The sequence below is a fragment of the Dasypus novemcinctus genome, chromosome 1, assembly GCF_030445035.2.
Source record: "Dasypus novemcinctus isolate mDasNov1 chromosome 1, mDasNov1.1.hap2, whole genome shotgun sequence".
Lineage (NCBI taxonomy): Eukaryota > Metazoa > Chordata > Mammalia > Cingulata > Dasypodidae > Dasypus > Dasypus novemcinctus.
In genome coordinates this window covers 135,266,646-135,272,879 of record NC_080673.1, presented here as the reverse complement: position 1 = coordinate 135,272,879, position 6,234 = coordinate 135,266,646, and the positions used below count along the sequence as shown (strand labels likewise).

At 41.0% G+C, this 6,234-nt stretch overlaps 1 pseudogene; it reads right to left on the bottom strand.

Moving 5' to 3' along the window:
- Positions 1 to 2,322: 2,322 nt before the first annotated feature.
- Positions 2,323 to 3,065, bottom strand: LOC101424777 (transcription initiation factor TFIID subunit 9B pseudogene; annotated as a pseudogene).
- Between the last annotated feature and the right edge of the window lie 3,169 nt (positions 3,066 to 6,234).

The following is a 6,234-nucleotide window of genomic DNA, read 5'->3' as shown; positions in this document are numbered from 1 at the left end:
TTTTGGAAATGGAGTTTCCAACTCCAACCACAGAATTGCTCCTGAGGTTGCTTGCATTGCCAGAGTAGGATCACCACCAGCCTCTATGGCATGTCCTGTATTTTCTCAGAGAGGCCAGCACAGGTCCCCCCAGCATGCTGTCTGCTGGATGTGGGGTGAAGGTTGGGCTAGAGCTGTAATCCCGTCTGGATGAAAAGAAGCAGGTCCCTACCAGCACTGTAATTTTCAGTCTGCTCCTCTTCCCCTCATGCTGGGGGCAGAGTTAAAATGGCAGCTACTGACTTCTTTCTGACTTGGAGTTCAAACTTTAGCTATTCTTAGGATTATACTTTAGGTCGCCAAATTTACTAATAAGTAGCTGAAGTTGGTGCCCAATGGTCTCTTCCTCCCCCATTTTTGAGCAGTGGAGTTTCCAATTCCAACCACAGAATAGCTCCTGAGGCAGCTTGTGCCATTAGTGGAGGATGGGCACTGGCCTCTGTGGTGTGGAGCGCTCTACTTAGCAGATGGGGAGTCTCCTCCTTCCATTTTTTCAAGAATGTTGCAGGATCCTCTTCTGGTAGTCTAGAGCCCTAAACAGGTGCTTTAGGTAGCTCTGGGTGATTACTAATTGCCTTGTAGCACAAGCTACTCTAGGAGCTCCTTTCTGGTTGTCCTCTTGGAGAGGTTTTTGATAACTGTTTCAGTCTCTACTTCTGGTTGGTCTTCTATTTCTTCTAGGTACTGTAGGTTGTTCATATGTTCATAAGAATTTGTCCATTTTATCTGTGTTGTCTAGTTTGTCGGCATACTGTGGTTCCTAGTATCCTCTTATGGTCTCCTTTATTTCTGTGGGGTCAATAGTAAGGTCCCCGTTTTCATTTTTGGATTTTTTTTTGCATCCTCTCTTTTTCTTTCTTTGTCAGTCTAGCTAAGGGTTCAAACAGTAACAGCCAAACATATGTACTAGAAAGGAAGAAAGCACTTGTTCTATGGTGGGTTTGCCTCAGTCCAGTGTAAATATACTTATCAAGGCAGATTTTAATAAGCTATCACATCTTTTTTATTAAATTTAGAACTCTGGAATTTGTTAGAGTTAACTTGGAATAAAAGACTGAAACTGAATATAACTACTTGTCAAAAGCAGAGAAAAACTCAGTAAGCATAAAAGGCAAGGAAAAAGCCAAACTACTTCTGTATATACAGAAAAACAGCAGGGAAGCAGACGTGGCCCAACTGATAGAGTATCCACCTACCATATGGAAGGGTCCAGGGTTTAATACCCAGGGCCTCCTGACTCGTGTGGTGAGCTGGCTCACACACAGAGCTGCATGCAAGGAGTGCTGTGCCATGCAGGCGTGCCCCTGCATGGGGGTGCCCCACGTGCAAGGAGAGCAACCCCACGTGAAAAAAGCACAACCCATCCAGGAGTGGTGCCACACAAATGGAGAGCTGACGCAGCAAGATTCCACAACAACAAAAAAGACGCAGTTTCCCATTGCCGCTAGGATGCAGGTGGACACAGAAAAACACACACTGAGTGGACACACAGAGCAGACAGTGGGGTAGGAGGGAAGGGGAGAGAAATAAATAAAATAATAATAAAAAAAAGAAAGACAGCAAATATAACCTTCAGTTTAAAATGAAACATCAAGCATATAGACATGTTTTAAAAATATAAAAATGATACTCAACTATATCAGGAATGATGCTTTAAAAATTCCAGTTTTGGATTTTTTATTTAAGAGGAATGGGGAGAACCTTAAGCCTATATGGAGTACAGAAAATGATGGGATCTAGAAAGGGTGTTGAGAGGAGGCAGGAAGTTAGGAAAAACCAAAAAAGCAATTGCATTCCCAATGGATTTAGAATTCCTGTAAATCCATCTATTACACACAGTGCTTCCTAAATTGAGAGATTTTGTCAAAGAATTTAGTGACAATAAAAGTGACTATTTACCTTACAAAAAAGGTACTGTTTACATGTAGATTAGAAGTTATGCTGTTAAAGATTAGTCACTGACCCTACAGTAGAAATTAAAATTTATGTGCTGTCATCAGTGATACATGGCAGAAAACTTCTTCCAAAAATAGAATTTGCCATTGTAGGACTTGACATTAATGAAGCTCCTAAACAATTACTTAACTTCTCATACTTAAAAACCTAATGCAAAAACATTTCTACTCTGACTAATGAAATCTAACAGTTTTAACTAAAGTGAAGAATATTGCAGCTACATTTTTTTCTAAGATACAACTTGAGAAGATCTAGAATGTTTATTTCAGTATACTGGGCTCAAAACCAACTAAACTTTTGAAATGCATGGAGGCTAGATTATATTCCTTACAAAGTAACATTGTCATCATCATCTTTATGTTTTCAATGGGTTTGATTCATTGATTGCATTCTGTGATGAAACCATGTTGGTGGTAGTAAGAATATTTTTTGAACCCAATCATTGAAGGATTAATTAGTACATTTGGAACTGCAGTTGTTGCAGGAACTGGTTTGACATATGTGTACCGAGAAGGTGGAATCTGCACCGTAAATCTTTGACTTGTCACTGAAACTGGAGTTGTAACTTTACTTGGGACAGATACTTTTGTGGGGCTGCTTTTGTAGGAGTGGTAAGTCCTTTACTAATAGTACCAACACTTAACTGTGGAGCTTGTCTTCTTTGGTTAGATCCTTTTTAAATCAAGGACTTCATCCTATAGTTGGAGCTGTTAAGCAGTATCTGTCCAGTGGCAGTCTTAGTCCTGCTTAATCAGTGGTGAAGAGGTTTGATTTTTCTGCCTTGCAATAGCCAGTAAAGAATCTCTTGAAGGAGGACAGGTAAAAGATTGGTCAGCACGATGCTGGATTGCCAGTCTCACATCATCTGCATCAACATTAGGTTTATTAGCATGACTTGAATAAATTTTTGCATCATCCAGAATTGTAGGCACATATTGGAAAGCAAATTCCAACATTAGATTTATAACCCTTGGCTCATACTCTGTAATTCCCATGTCCTTCAGGATCTGTGCCATTACCAAGGCATCTCTTGGAGCCTTCTTGGGAGCCACCATCTTGCTTGGCTCCATATTATCCAGCCACCCATCCTTTCACTTTCAGTCTGTTTGTATCCTTGGGACTTAGATGAGTCTCTTGTAAACAGCATATAGATGAGTCATATTTTCTTATCCATTCCACCAGTCTGTGTCTTTTGATTGGGGAGTTTAGGCCATTAACATTCAATGTTATTACTGTAAAGGCAGCTCTTCACTTTTTTGACCTTTGGATATTTATCTGTCATATCTTATTTTCACCAGTCTTTTTACACTTTTAGTTACTGTTACCAATATCACCTTCATTTCTAGGCTCTCTTCCAAACTTCTCTCTCCTTTCTTTTCTTTTCAAGCTGTATCCCTTCCTTTAGTATTTCCTGCAAAGCCAATCTCTTGGTTATGAACCCTCTTAGTTTTTGTTTATATGTGAATATTCTAAACACACCCTCATTTCTGAAAGTCTGTCTTGCTGGATATAAGAGTCTTGGCCCACAGTTTTTCCCTTGCAGTAGCTTAAATATATCATACCACTATCTTCTCACCTCTGTCATTTCTGATCAGCACTTAATATTATTGGGCATCCTTGTATGTGATGAATTGCTTTGCTTTTGCTGCTCTCAGAATTTTCTCTTTATCTTTGGCATTTGACATTCTGGTTAGTATGTATCTTGGAGTGGCTCTGCATTTGACATTCTGGTTAGTATGTATCTTGGAGTGGGTCTATTCAGGTTTATTTGGATGGAACTGTGTTGTGGTTCTTGGACATGGATATCTATGCCCTTCAATAGAGTGGGGAAATTTTCTAACATTATTTCCTCAAATATTTCTTCTAACCTTTTTCTCTTTTTTTCTCCTTCTGGGGCACTCATGACATTTATGTTTGCCAATCTCTTGCTGTCATTTAGTTCCCCGAGACCCTGTGTGATGGTTAGACTATGGTGTCAACCAGGCCAGGTATTTGTGCCCAACTGTTTCAGTCAAAAGCAAGCACTACGCTAACTGTAATACAAAGGCATTTATGGACTTCAGTCACCATTGACCTTACTGCAGTGGTACATCATAGATAGCTGATTACAATGATATCAATCAGGGAGATTGCCATCAGAAATGAGTGATGCTTTATCCAATTGGTTGAATGCCTTAAAAGGGAAAGTGATTCCAGTATTGAGTGAGAATTTCCCAGCTCATCTTTGGACAGCCAGTGTCTCCCAGAACTTGTCAAGAACCTTCACTGGACTTTCATTGGAGCCTCTGGTTGCAGCTTGCCTGCAGAACCTGGACTTGTGCATCCCCACAGTCACGTGAGAGACTCTCATAAAATCGCATACTATTGACAGATATCTCTTGTTGATTCTGTTTCCCTAGAGAACCCTGACTAATATACCCTGTTTAATTTTTTCCATTCTTATCTTTATCTGTTCTTTTGTGTGTTCACTTTCAGGGACCCTGTCTTCAAGCTCACTGGTCTTTTCTTTTGCCTCTTCAAATCTGCTGTTATATTCCTCCAGTCTATTTTTAATTTAATTTATTGTGCCTTTCATTCCAATAATATCTACTATTTTTCTATGGATGCTTTCAAATTCTTCTTTGTGATCACCCTGTGTCTTCGTATTACCCTTAATTTCTTTAGCCATTTCATTAAATACATTAAGGAGATTTGTTTGAGCATCTGTTATTGGTTGTCTCCTTTTTATTTTTTATTTTTAGGAGGTACCAGGGATTGAACCCAGGACCTCATACATGGGAAGTAGGTCCTTAATCTCTGAGCTACACCCATTCCCCTAGTTGTCTCAACTCCCTTATGTCCCCTAGTTGACTAGGCCATATCTTCCTGTTTCTTGGATTGGCTTGTAATTTTTTGTTGGTGTCTTGGCCTCTGTTTTACTTGATGTATTTATTCTGGGCTTGGTTTCTTTCTTTAGTCTAGGGTTTTTTATTTGATTGGCTTTATGCTGTAGCCCCTCTTTGATACTTAGTTCAACTTATTTTAGAACTTTATGTGGTTCATGTTTAGCCAATCTGACATTTTCAGCTCTTTTTCATCTGTTTCTTGTGCTTCCTTACTGGTGACAGAGTAGGAGCTGAGGATGCAGTTGGTTCTCTAAGCTGTGGAGGCTGAAGATGCCAGCCTTGGCCAGGCATCATTGAAAGTTCTCCCACTTTTCTCCCCTGCCAAGGGTAGGGACAGAGCCACACTGTGTGTAGTAATCCAAGCCATTTCAGGCCAAGACTATCTGTAATTGCACAGAGAGACTGATGGAGCACTATGCCCTTTCCTCCCCTGCCTGGGACAGAGATGGAGCCACAGGGGTGGGCAACAATTTTGTCTGTGCAGGCCAAAACAACTACAGTTGCCCAGAAAGGCTGAGGGATCACTGTCCCTCCTCCTACCCTGTCAGGGGTGGGGATGCAGATACAGGACTGTGCAGTCTAGACTGTGCAGGCTGAAAGAGCCCACATTTGCCTGGAGAGGCTGAGAAAACATTATCCCTCCTCCTGTCCTGTCATGGACATGGATATGGTCACATGGTGCCCAACAATCTAGTCCATGCAAGCTGAAAGTGAGTACAATTGTCCAGAGAGGCTGATGCAGGTCCCTCAGCTTCCTCCCATCCAGAGGCAGTCCTGGAGCCCAGGCTAGGACAGCAATCTGACCTGGGTGGAAAGAAGGCCAGTCCCTACTGTCACTGTGATTTTCAGTCAGCCCTGCTTCTTATGTCAGGGGTGGAGTAAAAATGGATGCTACCAGCTTCTTTCTGACATGGATAGATTCAAACTAGCTTTACTTAGGACTGGACTTTAGCCAGCCATATTTACTAATCAGCAGCTGAAGTGCCTAAACATCTCTTCCTCCCCCGTTTTTGAGAAATGGAAACAGTAGGGTATGGACACTGTCCTCTGTGACATGGAGTGTTCTATGCATGAATCTTCACTGCAGATGGACAGTTTTCACTGTCCATATTTCCAAGGATGTTTCAGGATGCTCTTCTGGACTCCTGAGCCCCCAAAAGGTGATTTAGATAGCTCTGGCTCATTACTAACTTCACTATAGGATGAGCTGACTCTTGGTACTCCCTATTCTGTTACCATTTTGCCCATCCCGGTTTTCCATAAAATCTGATGATTGTCTTTTCCATTTCTGCAAAGATGACTATTGGAATTTTATTTTGAATGAAAAACCATATTATTTTATTTTTAAAATGCT